Source organism: Bubalus kerabau, chromosome 18, assembly GCF_029407905.1.
Source record: "Bubalus kerabau isolate K-KA32 ecotype Philippines breed swamp buffalo chromosome 18, PCC_UOA_SB_1v2, whole genome shotgun sequence".
Classification (NCBI taxonomy): domain Eukaryota; kingdom Metazoa; phylum Chordata; class Mammalia; order Artiodactyla; family Bovidae; genus Bubalus; species Bubalus kerabau.
Window position 1 is genome coordinate 33,478,499 of NC_073641.1, and position 17,947 is coordinate 33,496,445.

At 47.4% G+C, this 17,947-nt stretch overlaps 2 long non-coding RNA genes and 1 pseudogene across 3 annotated transcripts; 2 read left to right on the plus strand and 1 right to left on the minus strand.

Annotated features, from left to right (window-relative positions):
* Positions 1-2,698: 2,698 nt before the first annotated feature.
* Positions 2,699-4,671, minus strand: LOC129633079 (alpha/beta hydrolase domain-containing protein 17C-like; annotated as a pseudogene).
* A 7,293-nt stretch (positions 4,672-11,964) lies between these two features.
* Positions 11,965-13,473, plus strand: LOC129633287 (uncharacterized). Of its 2 annotated transcripts, XR_008704994.1 has the most exons (4): positions 11,988-12,028; positions 12,391-12,485; positions 12,588-12,800; positions 13,241-13,473. It is a non-coding gene; the product is annotated as an uncharacterized LOC129633287 (long non-coding RNA). The 2 variants fall into 2 exon arrangements; XR_008704995.1 differs by lacking the exon at positions 12,391-12,485 and having other exon boundaries at positions 11,965-12,028.
* Positions 13,474-16,626: 3,153 nt separating this feature from the next.
* LOC129633002 (uncharacterized) lies at positions 16,627-17,666 on the plus strand. The gene is made up of 2 exons (XR_008704794.1): positions 16,627-16,715; positions 17,554-17,666. It is a non-coding gene; the product is annotated as an uncharacterized LOC129633002 (long non-coding RNA).
* The last annotated feature ends 281 nt before the right edge of the window (positions 17,667-17,947 follow it).

Sequence of the window (17,947 nt, forward strand, 5' to 3'; positions counted from 1 at the left end):
GCCCATCATGCGAGCAGAGGGATGTTGCTATAATATCCAGAGCAGAGGATCACCCAGTGAAAGGTCTCGGTGGAAATCTCAGACTTCTGGACACAGAAGATGGAGACATCCCATATTCTTACAGGCCTCAACTCTTGGCATCTGCTGCCAGCAGCACTGGGACACGCAGTGGTGGCTCCCAGAGCAGGAGCAGGGCAAAGCCATCTGTGTTTCAGTGTTCCACTTGTTCATCCTAAGAAACAGTGTCACCTGCTGAGGGAGTCTGCCATGGAGGTGGCAATGGGGCTCCTCATCACTGGCGGCCACCTCTCCTGCGGGCACCTCTGGCAGGTTGTGGGCATCTGGTCTGGAGCTGGTGGCTCGGTGCCCCACCTGGAGGTACTCTGGTTTCTGAGCCTTAACTCAGAAACTCGTAAAGACTGGAAAGGAGTTTGCCATTTAAGTCCAGGTAATCCCCAAATAGGGGCTTCCTTGGTGGCTCAGCTGTAAAGAATCCCCCTACAATGGGGGAAACACAGGGAAGATCCCCTGGCAACTCACTCCATTATCTTGCCTGGAGAACCCCAGGATGGAGGGGTGAGCTATAGTCCATGGGGTCACAAAGAGTGGGACATGATTGAAATAACCTGAGCACGCATGCATGCAAGCATGATCCCAAGAGAGGTGACTCGGGCAGGGTCTGGAATCTGCTGATCTTTACGCTCGCCACTCTTTTGTGCAATCCCAGGCCTGCAGCTCACAGCCTGGAAGTTCTGTTCCAGTGCATAGTTCTCAGACCAGCTGACACAGAGCACTGTGCTGGAGCAGTGCCACCTGGGAAGCTAGTGGGTGGAGGGGACACTTAAAGGATGATCTAGGATGAGGGAGCCAGGAAGTGTTACCTTTTGATCCTATCCCAGGGTGAGTCCACTCTCTTGGGACCTCCAGGACTTCGAGTGAGATTTGTTTTCTGGTCTCTGTGAGTTTGTGCATTGCAACTGTCAGTGACACAGACCCAGAACGCAGTGCATCCAGTGGCAGTGTACAGAAGCAGCCTAGAGCCCACTCCCGAGAGTCATAAGGATCCATAAAATGAGTCCCCAGAAGAGGTGGATGCTGTGGAGGAGATCTGTTGATGAGGGATCTCATCATCAGCTGGAGTTTCCCAACTCTGCGAACTGAGCATGGACACTCTAGTGTCCTGGACACCTCCAAGCATTACAGCTCAGCTCCTGCCCCAGGGACCACCATTGCCAGTTCCAATGATGCTGGAAGCAGAGCCTAAGCATCTTAGGACCCCTGAGATTTCCGCTGAAACTATTCCTCTGGTTTTGCTCACACGGGATGGGAAAGCTCATCAGAATAGGGTGTGGAAAGGATGGAAATAGCAAATAAAGAAACCAGAAGACTGCTAAATTTTGGAATCCTAGGGACAAGGACAAGCTAACACAAAGAAAAGGAAATTCAAGGAAAAAAATTAAAAATCTAAAATCAGACTATAGGCAGGTCTGAGATTATGAATGAGAAATGTGCTGTCTTGTTGGACTCTTTGTGATTGCAAGGACTGTACCCCACCAAGCTCCTCAAATTTAGTTTACAAGCATAAAAGCAAGTCATCTACATAGATTTTTGTAAAAGCATCAGAGTGAGATAATAACTATAAATGACAAAAGACAAAAAACATAGCTAAAGATCTGGTTATAATACAGTTGTCAAGGAAATTTGGCTATTTCTGTGACACACAACATTTTGAGATAATAACTGGAAATGATTGAGAACATACCACAACATTTCAAATTTTAGGAAAGATCATATAATTTCTAGAATATTTATAACCTAAGAAGGCTTATCACTATTTGTCAATATTTTCCAGGTAATTTAGCATACCAAATAAGCCTAATTAGCTTACTATCTCTCTTTGAGATGTTCAGGGGCACACTCAAGCATTCCAAAATTAACCATAGATCAAAAGAACTTTATTAGAATTTGATTTGAAAAAGTTTGTCAAATATCAGAAGGATTTTTAACATTTGGCTAACTAGGATCATAGTCACTGTGAAACACCACTTAGCCATTTAACCAAAGCGACAATAAAAGATTTCAAAGGCAAATACAGAAAATTACAACAGATTGCATAAGAGTTAGTAAAGAAAGTTTACAATCTATTTATCAAAAAAGATCAGTATTTCAAGAAAACTTTGTCCTCTCAATAAGGGAAAAGACAAGACTAGTTTTGTACAACTTCATTTTTAAAATTCATTCACCTGATTGAATTCAATCTATTTTTATTGAGTGTTCACCATGCATAAAACTCTTTTTTTCAGAATTCCTTTAAAATTTCTTTCTGATCCATGCATCCTTTATTCGATGACCAACTACTGTGCCATATCCAAGCAACAGTATACAAGCTGGTGATCAATCTTAATCCAACTGGACAGCAATCTAAGGCTTACAGTACATTTAAGGCTTTCAAATTGGGGGAAGAAAATAATTTTAATAAAACCAAAGACCCCCTCAAACCCCAACCCCAACCAATACAAGTAGTGTAGCAGTTTTAGTATTTTTACACTTCTGATGCTTATTGGCACAACTCCTGTGTCAAACCCAAGTAACTCCTAAACTAAAAATTTAGTGAAATTTTAATTACATAATTTTTTCAAAGCATAAACTTGTAATTTTTTGTCTCAGAAATGTTCTAACATTTTTAATAGCAAAATATAGGAGTAAAACATATTAAGAAAATGTATTCAGTTATTTACATTACAAATAAATTTGCTGTTTTGTTGTTAAGCCTGACAAAAGAAAATTAACAATCTATGCACAATGTAATTGCAAATATGTACAGCACTTTAAAGAAGCCTACAAGGAGGACTTTACACAAGGACAGTGGGCTAGATTCTTTGTTAGACTAATCAGGTGATCAAAATATTAAAACTCTGTGGACTAGTAATAAATTCACGCTTTAAAAATCCTGTTTACTTTTATATAAGAAGTCTCCAGTTATATTTATATTGTTCCAGTTGATGAAGCTGTTCATAATTGTTCCAATAAATTACCCTTTAATTTGATTTGTGTGGGGTAAAGATCAGCATGTTAACAAAAATTAACAAAGGAATTTTCATCACAGTGGTTTCCAGTTACACTACCACAGCTTCACAATGGATTAGAGCCATGAATCCAGTGGCTGAAAGGGTCAAATACTGAGAACACTGGTGGAGAGAGGTTACTGCTACCAAACTAAGGATTCGCTCAGTCGTGTCCAACTCTTTGGGACCCCATGGACTGTAGCCCACCAGGCTCCTCCGTCCATGGGCAAGTTTACTGGAGTGGGTTGCCATTTCCTTCTCCAGGGGATCTTCCCGACCCAGGGATAGAACCCAGGTCTCTCGCATTGCGGGAAGACGCTTTAACCTCTGAGCCACCAGGGAAATGAGACCCCAAAACCTATTTGGAGAGAGGTTAAGTCCTACATAAGGGATTCCCACCTCACAGGCAAGGTGGAGAAAGGGTGTGAGCATCCTTCTTAAAGCACAAGAAAACCATCCCCCCACTCAGCTCTCCTTTCCATTCCACAAGGCAACAAAGCTGGAAATCACAACTGTTCGGTTTGATGTGTGAGTTAGAAGAACCTCTATATACCAAAGACCAAGATGTCCTCAGCTCTTTGATTAGGACGCCCCAAACGCTGGACATTTCCTCGTGGTTATCAGGCCCATGACAGCCATCCAGTTGAAGCACGTTCACAGTTGATGAAGTAAAATCAAGTCATAGTCAGGAATTAGGAAGTTCGTGAGATATGAACTGTCGTAGTCTTCCTAGGTATTGTATATATAAAACTGTATGTCATTATCCCGGTCCCTTTGACCCAGAGGGGCTCCACGGCCCCGGGAAAGCGCTCGTACGTACATAGCCATGACTTCGTCCTGTGTGCCGCGGAAGTATGGGAGAGGTGACTTTAAATACCTGTCAATGCTAGGGAAAGCATCAACGCAGTATGTTTTCCTGGTATCGGGAAAAGCCACACGCAATCCTCACATCAGCGGCGAATGGAGAATTACAGCTGCACACTCATACCTGGAGGTCAGGTCTACCACTGGGTAGGAACTTCCAAAAGCTATGACCATACGAGATGATGTTCTCAGGACTTAACGCCATATTGGGCGCAGCGCCCGCCAGGTGGCGTCGGTATCAGTGTAGAGGGCTTGCCCAAGCTGATGCCGTAGCCCTAGTCGTGGTAAGAGATATTGCAGTTGATGCTCGAGCAGAGGCCGATGTATCAATAGAAGCTGCGCATCTGGCCCAGGCCCGCGGCATTGCGGTGGGAGAGAACAGCGTGCAGCGGCTGAAGGCGCCCAGCACAGGAACATGCAGCCTAGCCGCTTGTCCCTAGCGGTACGCTAGAAAACCTGAACGGCATTCAGCTCGCACCGGGAGCACCTCAAAGTGTGCGCTCTCGCTCTGGCGCAGGTTGCATGCTTCAGGACCCGCGCCCTCCTCTGGCGGCTGCTGTGCGGCTGGGCCAGGGCGGTGGCGGCGACCGAGGCCAGGAAAGGTTGCCAGCATCGTGGTAGATGGGCTCAGGAGGCGGCAAGGCCAGTTTGATGGCTATGCAGCTCCGGCAGGCCCAGCAGCAGAAGAGCCAGCTCCGCCTTCCAGCGAGAAGCCCTGCATCCTGGGGTCTGGTTCAAGCATCCAGGCGGCCTCGAACCCGCGGCCGCCAGCACGGCAGGCAGGCAGACTGCGTCCGCAGCGAGGGCGAGCAGGGCGGCTGCGGCCAGCCCGCCTGGCGGCTGGACATGGAAGAGCTGGGAGGCGCGGTTGGCCTGGGCCGGCTTGGTGCTTCCAGCCCGGGGGGTCAGCGGTCGTCCCGGGGGGCGGGCAAGGCGCGGACAGCCGGGGTCCCTGAGCCGCGGACACAGCCCGCGGCAGCCCAGCCGGCTAGATCGCGGGATCCCTGCCTCCCTTCATGAGGACTAACCCTCAGACACTTCTGCTAGGTTCTCAGTCGCTGGAGAACACCTTGTAGCTGGGAGGAACAAAGGTCCCTTTTCTTCGGAGCTGAGCCGGCTGTCTCTCACTAGCCAACGGTTTGTTCAGACCACAGATACACAGTCTTTCCAACATAAGTCAAAAATTAAAAAGGCAATTAAGCTTGTTCACTCCAACCCCCCTTCCCCGTCCCAGTGTAGGGAATGTCAGTACTCACCTGGGACGCCAAGTCCCAAGGAAAACGGCTTGAGTGAAACTTTGGATGTCATTTAAACTTTAAATTTAAAGCAATGATGCCGGGATATCAGGAGAATTTACCCAAAAGATAAATACTGAAAAGGAATACCGAAAAGCCGGTTAAGCTCAAAGGGCAGGGCATGTGTCCGAGCACCTGTTCAGGGTACAGTCCAGATTTCCTCTGTTGGGTGTCTCTTGTATCCTGCCAACTATGCCAAGCAAATATTGACAGGAATTCAATTAACAATCAAGAAGCAAAAGAGAATTTGATTCAAGTCAAACTGTGGATTGTAACCCAGGAGATAGACCCTTAGAAGCTGTGAGAACAGTTCCTCCTATTAGCAGCCCAAGGCATAGTCATATACATTTTTGAGACAAAGGAGCTTACAAAATGACACTTTACATTAAGTTCACCAACGATACATTGTCCGAGTAAACACAAAGCAAGCAGTATATCACTATGACCCACTATGCAGTTGGAAAAGAATGGTCATCTTTAAGAAGTTGCATTGCTAGGGTCACAAAAAGAGGGGAAAATATCTCTGCTGTGGAACAGGCATGCCCCTCTTTCAGGAGGTCTGGCTGGTGTGTATCACAGGATGCACACTAGGAGGCAAAGAGGAGGCTGAAAAGGGGAGCATGAAGGGAAAGAGAGTTTTATGTTAAATTTTATTGTCCTGCCTTGAAATAGAAATTTTATTTCCTCACAAATCATCAATAGTTGACCCATTTCCCAAAAAGGAACAAGATTGTATTTCTAGTTTTGTACCAATGGAACCCATCTTTGCATTTATTCCCTAAGGCCACAACATTGCCAGGCCATTTTTCAAAAAACAGAGAATCATGAGGTACCCCCTTTTTGAACAGAGTAGACTGAGTTACCAAGAAGCTTCCACAAAGGCCCCTCAACAGAATTGGAGAGCTCAACCAAAGGGAGAAGAGCTGAGACCTCAAATCAGTCAGAAATCAGTGAGCACAATGGGCTCCATGGGTACCTCTTGCAGTTACTCACCAGCTTCAGATTACTTCCTACCCTATTTTAACAACAAGAATTGTTAAAAGAAAATTCAGAGAGCTTTACTGCATATAAATATTTTATTGAAGAAGAAACAAACTTCTCAAAAGGGAAGATTTCAAATTCAAAACTAGTATGAAGCTCAGAGGCTTGATGTCTCAGGGCAGCTTATAATGTGAACATGAGGAAACTGACCTTTACAATGCTTGGTTATTACACTCGGGGTTTCCAGGGAGCAGGGGACTGGTTAAAGTGATTATCCTACTTCGTTTTAAGAAGATAACAACAGTTAAAAAAAAAATCACTTTCAAAGACATTTGTAAGAAATAGGCTGAGTTAAATTATCCCTGTGTTTTGAATAAACTCAATTTAGTTTTGCTTACGTGCCTTATTCAGTTTTCTCGATCAGGGGAGTTTTCACGGCAGGTCTATGCTTTATTTCTTTTTACCCGACCTTATTCATGCCATTTATCCCCTGCACCTCCGATCTTTCAATATTTCAACCTCTTTTGAAACTCGGTTCTCAGTTTCTAGTGGACAGTACCCTCAAAAAGCTCCAAAACTGACATGTGCCTTTGGACACAGCGTTGTGATCTGCGCTGTGCCAGCCTGCTGGGTGCCGCCACCCGTAGGTCTCTGGGGCAGCGTTTTGTCGATCGCCCTCGGGCGAGTGCACTGGGCCGGTGTTTTCTTAGTAGTTTCCACCAGAGCCGAGCTGGCCCTTTCTCTGGGTCGCAGCTTTGTAACAACGGAGTCACAGCACTCACGTCTACAACTGCGCACACGGAGTCCGGTCAGTGAAGGGAGGAGGAGTGTGGGGTGCCAGACACTAGCCAAGGGAGACCAAGAGATTATAGGAGACGGCGCCCGGGAAGAGAATACAGATTTTCAATCACCAGTGAGTTCAATCCTCTGGAACTATTTTGGTCCCCGAGAAATTGCAGTAGGAGAACGATTCTAAGAAGACTTATAGTTAACATTCACCTAGCGTTTAGACGGTGCTGGACCTGATTCTAACTCGGCGCCCCACACCAGCCCGGGACAGGGAGTCTATACTCTAGTCAACTCCCCTTTTCTTTAGGGAGGTGAGGCGCCTGGCGTCGGGAAAGTCACTGAGAAACTCTGAGATCCTAGCGGTCAGCGGCCGAGAAACATCGGGTTTGGAAGAAGGAACGGTGCCGCCGCCAACAAGACACCCAGCGGGTAGCAGACTCTCCTTGTGTCCGAAAAATGGCAGCCCGTCTGTCTCCCAGAGAAAAATGTTAATAGATCCCCAGGTCGGGGCGAATCCCGGCGCCGCGACGCCGACCAGGCGGCACGAACCGAGCGGTGCTAGGGCCGAGACGTGACAGCACAGGGGACCTGGGGCCCACGCGAGGGAGAGAAGTTCCCTTTAGTGCCGGGAGGGTGGATGCCAAACAGAAAGCGCCGGCTTGGCGCTGCAGTCCGAAGTGCGGCTAAGAAACCCCCGGCTGGGCGGCTGGAACCGCCTGCAGCCTTGGCTCCCGGACCCTCCACTGGCGGCGCAAGATCCGGGTGTGCCCCAGAGAGTTACCGTTGAGCGCAGACAGACCCAGCGAGTCGGTGGAAAACTACATTTACATTATAACGATACAAATGAGAATAAGTCCTCAGGAGCAGAATCAAGTAAAAACAAAACAACACGATCGCACTGATTGCAGAGCAAACCACACCGAAAAAGAATGTCTGCAAGCCAACCGTTCAGAGAAGCTAACTCTACAAAGATCAGACAGCAGACACCTTGGATAGGTATAGTCTACTGCGATGGCCTGAGACCTGGGACCCTTTGCTGCAGTCCTGTAATGCTTGCACCTGGACAAAAATGTCTCCTCCAGAGGCACCAAGATACAAAGAAACTATAAGGGACTAAAAAGAACCGCGTGCCTGCCCATTTGGGGCAAATTCTGAACAAGGAGACACAAAGAGACCTAAAATCACACCTGCTACTTACACAGAGCGGAGAGCAAGAGTAGGGTACTGCGCATGCTCCTTGCCCACGACGCCCTCTAAGCGGTTGGTAAACCACCCAATCCACCAACCCCTGGGCACACCCCTATCCTCACCCCATATAAGGAACCAGCTGCCCCACCTCCTTGAGAAAGCCAGCTCTCAGCTCCCACTTTCTGCAGCAGGGGCCCCAGTAAAGACTTGCCTGAATTTCTCATCTAGCCTCTCTTCATTTTTTATTGATTAAAAAGGCCAATAACCCTGATAAGTAACACTACCATTAAATGGTTACTGTCACTCTTGCTAAATCAGTATTGGCCACCCTGAAAATCGCTGAGCGGGACACACTACAACTTGTAAGACTTGTGATTTGTACAAGAGTGAAATGGGAAGCAGAGGTTAATGTGAAACTTGCCAAATTGAAACCAGCTCTAAGAAAGTACATTGCTTCTGGCCACTCGCTCTGAGGATGGGGATGGCCGAGGGGCTGCAACCCTGAGAAAGTGCCGACTGGGCTCTAATAGCAAGTTCTGAGAAAACTCCGGTCCAGTGTACTGGCCAGGGCCGCAACCTCCAAAACTCTGACACAGAGCCTCTAATGGGGCCAGTGCAGGGACCCAGCCAGGTCGGTACAGTTCAGCGGCATTGTGTTCAAAGGTAACTATTCATTTGGGAGCTTTCAAGGCACTAAAAAGAGCGGACACTGAGAAATGAGGGCTGCTAACTCAATGGCAACCCACTCCAGTATTCTTGCCTGGAGAATCCCAGGGACGGGGGAGCCTGGTGGGCTGTCGTCTGTGGGGTGGCACAGAGTTGGACACGAGTGAAGCGACTTAGCAGCAGCAGCAGCAGCAACTCTCAGGAAAGATGAGAGTTGCAGGGAATAAAATGAGATGAATGAAGTGGGGTGAAAGGAAATAAAATATAGATAAGGCTTGAAAATCCCCCTAGGGGACATAACGGGTTTGGGCCACTAAACAAAACTAAGGGTTTCCCAGGTGACTCAGTGGTAAAGAATCCACCTGCCAATGGAGGAGACATAGGTTCAATCCCTGGGTTGGGAAGATCCCTTGGAGTAGGAAATGGCAACCCACTCCAGTATCCTTGCCTGGACAATCCCATAGATGGAGAAGCCTGGCAGGCTACAGTCCATGATGTCGCAGAGTCCTGTTGGACTGAGCGACTGAGAGTGCGCGCGCGCGCACACAAACACACACTGCCACTAAGAGCTACAATCGCACGAGGCTAATCTCATCGTTCCACCACCGTCCAAGGGCATTAGGCAGACACTAGCTTTGCGAGGTCCCACAAAGCGACCACATAGGGGAGGGATCGGCCCGCCGGGCCCATACTTTGGCTTTGGAGCTTCGGCGGCACCGCAAACCAGGAACCGCCAGCCAGAACTTGCTGTTCTGAAACCGGAATTTACGACTGAAAACTCGCAGGCCGCAATGAAAGGCGACTTGCTACCCTAAGGAATCCCTCCAGCCCGGCTTGCTCAGACTAAAAAATCCCGAGGGCAAGGTTAAAGCCTGAATTTCTACGACTGAGAAATCGCAGGCGCTGGTCCTGAATGGCGACTCGCTTTGCTCAAGAAATGATGCTGACTAGCTCTTTCTCCAGCCGCGATTCGCAAAATACTGGCGCCGGCGCCGCAACTTGCGCTGGCTCCAAGCAACGCGGCCGGGGAGCAAGGAACCGCGCAGGGACGCAGGAGGAGCACCGAGGCCACCGAGAAAATGACTGCATGCAAACGTGTTCTGTGATAGAAAGGCTTCGGGCTCAGTACAACCAGACAAAGTGCCACGAGTAACAGGGGTGGGGGAAGGTGTCCTGGGAGAAATTAGGGGTTCGATTGTGGAGAGCTTTCCCACGCCCTGCGCTGCGGTCGAACTGGATGGTGAGTTCTGTGTCGCACGGCGGTTTCTGGGCAACTTACTGCTTTTACCAAAGGAAATATCCCCGGGCTGCTCAAGTAGCTGTGCTGCTGGCGAGAAAGCGGGGAGAGTGGAGAAGGTTTGGGGCACGTTCGGAAACACTTTGGTTGGAAGGATAAACCGCCCTTCTGGTGCGCCAATCACAGACTCAGAAAACGACATCCTGGGACGCTTAAAAGTACTGAGAAAGAGCGACTGCACACTGCTGCCGGCCAGCGAGCAACCTCGGGATCATCCTTTTACATGATTTAAAAAATTGTGGTTATATCAGCATGATCCAAAACTACACAGCCCTAAAAATAAATGGTTGTGCTTAGTCTCGCGTATTCGACTCTGCGACGCCACGGACTGTAGCCTGCCAGGCCTGGAGATTCCCCAGAGGACTTCTGTCCATGGGGATTCTCCAGGCAAGAGCACTGGAGTGGGTTGCCATGCCCTCCTCTAGGGGATCTTCCAAACCCAGGGCTCAAACCCAGGTCTCCCGCATTACAGGAGGATTCTTTACCGCCTGAGCCACCAGGAAAGCACAGAAGAAATAAATGGAAGGTATGATTTTGAAAAGCTGTCCCAGAGGCTGAAGGTATACTAGGGGACTGAACACTGGGCAGGCAGTGACTATAACAACAGGACTTTGAATTCAAGGAGATGGTTTTAACGAAGTTAGGGGAAAAAACACTGAGGTCACTGGCTCAGAGAAGACAGAAATCCAGGTCCTTACCCTGTGGGCACCCTCTGACCTCCTGCAATGGAGTTTTGTGGCTTTTCTGGGTATTCAGCTTCTCTGGGGCTGCAGTGGGACCAGGCAGGAACCCAAGTGTCAACTCCCAGGCAGGCCTTTTTGGAAGCTTCCCAACTATTCATAGCACAGAGATAGCATCTGAGCTCTCATTATTTCTCTCCCACACAGTATGCTCCCAGAAGCAGAGCACTCCCCCGAGGCTCTGCCCAGCCCCTGGAGGTTGTCCAGACACAGGCTTCTACTCAGTGAAGGGAGCTGTAGCCAGGTTCCTACCTCTTGCTTGCAGACAACCTTTGCAGCAAGACAGGTGAAGTGCCAAACCTTCACTCTCCTATAGGATGAAGCAGCATGTCCCCACATAGAGAGAGAAGAGCAGGAAACAGAAGTCCTCAAGCCTAGGGCCTCTAAGGCATCAGAAACAAGGTGCTAAAACATGGATGTGGTAGCTTACATTGCACATTGCTTCAGGATGCCAGGACTGGTGAGAAGAAATATCTAAATATGCCCTTCTTGAATGCCACCCAATGAAACTAAGTTGAGTAAGGTTTGGTCAGGTTTGAGTGGTTCGGTTGTGTTAGCATTAGAAAGTTACAGTAAGTCTAGTAGCATCTTCTGAGAATAGCATGGAAAAACAAACAATTCCCTCCAAGAAAGGTATTTTTCTCCTTTTCAAAGAAATCTGCCCTTCTTCTGTTCAGCCTGTGGCTGGAGAATATGTTCTGTGTATTCATTCTTTCTTCATTCCCAAGACTTAACTAGAACGAATATTATGCTACCTATGTACGTGGTCTTGGGTATAAACACAAAACCCAGCAGACAGTGAGATCTGCCACCAAGTGCCAGATACTTTCATGGGAAGAACAGACAGTAAACATGTCAACAAGTAAATTTATAAGGTTATTTTAGTGTATCGAGAATGGTTATAAACTAATTGAAAGAATGTTTTGGGGAGGGTGCTCCTCCTATCTTGCAAGGGTCAAGATAGAATTATTAGAGATATGGGAGTGTCCTTTCAACTTAGATCTGAGTTATGTGAGAAAATCATGCAAAATCTAGAGGAGGGGTCATCATCAAGAGAGAATATCAATTTAAGGGCTCACCATAGAACAAGATTAATGCAGCCAGGGAGAGAAGGAGGTCAAATTCTGGCTTCACATGGCCCAAGTATAATGAGCCTTCATTTCTTTTCATTCTTTTTTCTATAGTCTGTTTTGCAGTGATTTTCACCATTCTGTCTTTCAGGTCATTTACCTGTTCTTCTGCCTCAGTTATTCTGCTATTGATTCTTTCTAGTGTATTGCTCATCTCTATTTGTTCCTTAGTGCTTCTAAGTCTTTGGTAAACATGTCTTGCATCTTCTCCATTCTTTCTCTGAGATCCTGGATCATCTTTGCTATCATTATTATGACTTCTTTTTCTGGAAGGTTGCCTATCTCCACTTCATTTAATTGTTTTTCTGGAGATTTATCTTATTCCTTCATCTGGGTCATAATTCTTTTTTTTTTTTTTTTTTAAATTTTGGTTAGCTTTCTGTGATTGTAGTTTTTGTTCTGGAGGCTGCGGGAGTGTAGTTCCCATTTCTTCTGTCTGCCCTCTGATGGCTGAGGATAAGAGGCCTTGCGTAAGCTTTCTGATGGGAGGGACTGGCTGTGGGGAAACTGGGTCTTGCTCTGGTGGGCAGGGCTGTGCTCAGTAAAATTTTGATCCAATTGTCTACTGACAGGTACGGCAGTACTCCCACCCTGTTAGTGGTTTGGCTTGATGTGACCCAGTCCTGGAGTCTACAGGCTCTATGATAGGGCTAATGGCAACCTCCAAGAGGACTTACGCCAACACACATCTCTCAGGACTGCTGCTGCCAGTGCCCCCATCCTTGCAGCTGACAGCACATGACTGCCAACACATGCCTCTGCAGGAGACCCTCAAACACTCACAGGTAGGTCTGGCTCAGTCTCCAGTGGGGTCACTGTTCCTTTCCCCTGGGTCCTAGTGTGCACAAGGTTTTGTTGTGCCCTCCAAGAGTGGAGTCTCTGTTTCCCCCAGTGCTGTGGAAGTCCTGTAATCAAATCTTTCTGGCCTTCAAAGTCAGATTCGCTGGGGATTCCTTGTCCCTTTCTGGATTCCCAGGCTTGGGAGCCTTATGTGGGGCCTAGAACCTTCACAATAGTGTGATAACTTCTTTGGTATTACTGTTTTCCCAGTTTGTGGTTGCCCACCCAATGGGTATAGGATTTGATTTTATCCTGATAGCCCCCCTCCTACTGCCTCCTTGCTTCTCCTTTGTCCTTGGGTGTGCGGTATCTTTTTTTGGTGGGTTCCAGCATCCTCCTGTCAATGGTTGTTCAACAGCTGGTTGTGATTGTGGTGCTTTCGCAGGAGAAAATGAGTGCATGTCCTTCTACTCCACCATTCTGAACCAGTCCTAAGTGTAATGTATCTTGACCACAGCAACTGTGAAGTTCTCTGTTCAAGAGGCCCTGACAGCCTCAAAGTACACTTGATAGATCATTCGGATGATGGCTGAAGTTTTTAGTTAGTTTTGATTGGATGATTTAATTACTGGCTGTAAGACTGCTCAAATGTATGATATTGACCTAATAAATTATGAGATTGACTATAGATGTATCTGAAGGATTGATAAGGGAGATCTAACTGATGGTGTTTGAAGATGTACTCACATTTCTTTCCTTACTCTGTCAGATTATATAACCCCATACATCAGCTGAGTTATTTAGTTTCTAGGTTATGACACTGTTTTTCCATGGTAGATACAAATGTGTGTAAGACACATATTGTAAGTGATGATTCAAGAAGCTTTTCCAAGACACTAGTGACCAGTAGAATTTTAAAACAACAGTGTAATTTGAATTGTGTAAACTGAAGTTTCTCTAATACACTATCTCCCCTCTCAGCAGTTTCTTTATAGGGAGGTTGTAAGGAACCAATAACATGACTTGTATGGTTTGGAGGGAGAGGGGTGTCAGCTGGAAAGCTGCTTAATAGGTCTTTGCCTGATTAATGGGGCTCCCCATTGGGAAACCTCAGTCCTCTTGTGTGCTATAGCCACTCAATCTATTTTCTGTCTCTACTATGCAAAGGTCAATTCACTGTTCATACTGGGACAGACATATTTCTACTACTTGGCACAGCAATGCTGCAGCCAGATTTTTGGGGTGTCACTGCTGAAGTTTCCCAATAACCACTTGCCAGTTATCTGTTCCTGCTCTCAGGATCCATCATTTAGAAACCTAGTGTGCCCTTATGAAGCTGCTTTTACATCCTCTTATTATGTGCTGTATATTTCCTATGCGAAGTATCACTGGAAAAATTCTATTTGAGTCTAAAAGGTAAAATATCACCCTGGGGCCCAATAGGTGGGTGAAAAGAATACTTTTTGCAATTTCCTGGGGACAGGTCAAGGTTACATACTGGTTGAGCCACAGCATGAAGTCTGCACAGGTGGTCCATGGAATCCTAGCATGAAAAGAGAGAAAGGGTGCGTTTGGGCAGTATACCAGAAACTGGAGAGGTGAGGTGAAAGAATTAAAAGAAATACATATCTGGGAAGGGAGTCCCCACGTTTAGACTCTTGTGAGCTTAATCCCGGTGAAGGATTTTACCCCCAGATCACAGCAGTTGAGAGATTCTCAGAATGATTGTGTTAACATTTATTAAGCTCTTACACTTGGCCTGCCATTGTTCTCTTAGCGCCCCATTTCAACCCCAGGTTTGGGGGAAATAGAGTTCTGCTGTGATTGGTAATGGGAAGTTAGGAGCCTTGGCAAGTCGTGGAGTTGGGAGTTAGGATGTGACGCGAGCCTAACCGCTCCAGAATCTGGCCGGAGAAATCCCTCACCACAAAGCCAATCCCGGATTCTGTCTGCGGCCCTAGCGATCTGGCTCCAGGTCAGCTCGGGCGTGCGAGCTGGAAATCTGGTTCGTGGCTGCTCAGAGGAAGAAGGGACGCGCCAAGGAAAGTGTTCGAGGGAGACAGGAACTCTGCGCTGCTGAGTCCAGGCTTCTGGAAACGTTTGGAGCGGCGACGGGCGCTGGGGGGCGGGGTGAAGTGAAAGTCACTCAGTCGTGTCCGACTCTTTGTGACCCCATGGACTATACAGTCCGTGGAATTCTCTAGGCCAGAATACTAGAGTGGGTAGCCTTTCCCTTCTCCAGGGGATCTTCCCAACCCAGGGATCGAACCCAGGTCTCCTGCATTGCAGGCAGATTCTTTATCAGCTGAGCCACAGCAACGTGCAAATAACTGGACGCCCAGCAAATGGACTGGAAGGGAACGAGTCCGGGCGAGAGAGCAGGAGCGTTTCCGGGAAGCGGAGTTCTCAAGGCTGCTGGCTGCGCTTTGCTGGATCTCCTGGATCCTGACACGTGTGACTCAGTTTGACAACAGCTGTGTGGCCCCCTGGCCACTCGGTGTGCCCAAGAGACCCCACCGATTCCCCCACCCCCAGTTCAGCAAATCAGGGGACTGAGGGTCCCCCGGGAGAACAGCACCGGCCACCACGCCCCCGTGCCCGGTCCTCCCCAAAAAGTCAAAGCAGGAGAGAGAAAGACGTTGGAATTTGGTACCGTTTATTAAGAGAAAGAGAAATTCCCAAATGTCTATGAAGACGAATTCTTCCACGATTTCTAAACAGAGAGGGGCTATTGTAATAGCGTCTGTCGTAGAGGATCGTCCAATGGAGAGTCTCAGCGGAGATGAGGACTCCTGGGGCCAAAGGCTGCGGGAGAGGCAGCCTAGGTATTTCCGGCCGCTGAGAATAAGTCCGCGGCCACCATTCTTGGGACTTGCGGTGGTGTCTCCCCAGGTCAGGAGGAGGGCGATGCTCCGAAACAGTCTCCGGGGTCAGAGGTCTCAGGTTTCAAACGATGGGTCCTCCCGTTGCGGCAAGATCCGCCCAGGGAAGCTTTGGGGGCGCGCGGCGTCTTCCCCTTCTGAGGGTGCCGGTGGCTCCCAGCCGGGTGCGGGCGTGGTGTCCGGAGTTGGCGGCCCGGCTCCCGGCCCGCAGTTGCTCTGCGTCCGGGTCCGTGTTTCGGGCAGTACGGGCGCAGAAGCCCGCAGTGGGTAGAAAGTTGTTTCCGACTGAAGTTCTCCTTGTTCGAAGAGCGTTCGCCCAGAGTAGGACAGCAAGGCAGCTGCCATTCCTCAGGGTCCGCTAAGCTCAAGAGTTGCAGCACCTCTGTTTCCTGGGGCTCCTTTGAGGAACCCCAGGACTCGTGCACACAGCGGGGAAAGTGCTCCATCGCTTCTCCCCTCAGTGGAGAAGAAGTTTCCAGGAACCCCCTCCTTGCGAATTTATGCTTTTCTGGGCTTATAGTCCTGATATGTGGTTGTCCTCCTGTTACAAATTGGTTCAGAAGGCAGGACCTGAGGAGATGAAAGGAAAATTCAGACTCAGCGGTAAGGAGCGGTAAGGTATCTGCCTGCAATGCAGGAGACCCGGTTCCATATCCTGGAGAATGAAATGGAACTCACTCCATCCAATATTCTTGCCTGGAGAATTCCATGTACAGAGGAGCCTGGCGGGCTACAGTTCTTGGGGGTAGCAAGAGAGTCAGAGGGGACTTAGTGACTCTGCAGCAGCAAGGCTTTTGATCCTGACCTGTCTTTTTATTCCTATTGCAAATTGGTTTAGGAGGGATCTGAGGAGGTTAAAGGAAAATCCAGTCATCTGATTGAATTATTCAAAATTGAGTTGATTTAGTGGTTTGAGAGAATTAATGTTCTTGTGTTGTTTGTTTTTACAGGAATAACAGGTACAGGAGCTCTGTCAAGACAAGTCCTTTGGAAGGTTACTCTTTTATGAAAAGTATCCCAAGTGCCTGACACTTTTAGGTAACTGTATGTCCATTGAGTCTCAGGGCCCTTCTCCTGGGAAAGTTTCATCAAATATTATCCAGTTGATTAGAATGAGAAGTTGGCCATTTTTGTATGAAATCACACTGCTGGTCAGACTCTCATTCTAGTTCTTCAGTTCTAAACTAAAACTACTTCAGACTTTGAGCCAACATGTTGGTAGGGGGAGTTGGTCTAGGGCTCTAGATGCAGACGTTTTGGGTACAAGTTCTGTCTATTATTTGTATATGACTCAGCTAGTTACCGAACCTTTCTTGTCTTCATATTTTTACCTGGATAATAGCAAAAATTTAACAGGAAGCTTTTATGGCTAATTCAATAACAAAGTCAAATAATTAGATATTTCCTATCTTAAAAAACCTATTACTCACTTACACTTGTTATTATCATCATCATTCTTAGTAATATGATCATGGATATTAAACATAGCATCAATCAATAGCAAACTGAAAATGTCTTTTTCTGTGTGTTTAATCAGAGTGATTTGTTTTTCCCTTCTAGTGTCAGATCTAAAGTGAAATTGCATCTCCTTACATCCTTCCTCATTTCTTTCGGACAATGTCTTGGCAAACATGTCAGTGCATCCAAGCCTAAATTTCCTTGATCAGTCATTTATCTTCAACTTAACAAAGCCAGTTTAATTCAAAGAGTTCTAAGAATGTTTGGACAACCTACCATGAGCAAGGTGCCGTGATGGTGCTGCACATACAGAATTATAGAACTGGGTCCTGCTTTGGCAGAGCTGAATTTTAAGGGGAGAGCAAAGACACAGACAAGAGAACAGGAAGATACAGCTGAATCTTGTTCCCTATGACAGGTGATTTGCTGCCTGGAAAGAAAACTAATGTTTGAAAGACTCACTAACGCCAATATTTTGCATGAGCTGAGGAAAAAAGACAATGGTAGGTGTAAAAATGAGGGGCAAGGAAACAGAGGAAAGAAGGAAGACAATCAAAATGAAAAATATGAGAAGTAAATAAAGTAAGTGGATGAAAGTATGAACAACAGAGGAAGTAGAGGGTTGGAAGCTCTGGTCAAGAAAGCCAATAGCGGTAAGTTGAAGGGGTTCATTAGAATAACATGGAATGGCTGCAACTGATTTGTGGCAGGGTTGGGGGGCGGGGAATCTAATGAGGAGATGTGGGTTTGGTCCCTGGGTTGGGAAGATGCCCTGGAGAAAGAAACCGCAACCTACTCCAGTATTCTTGCCT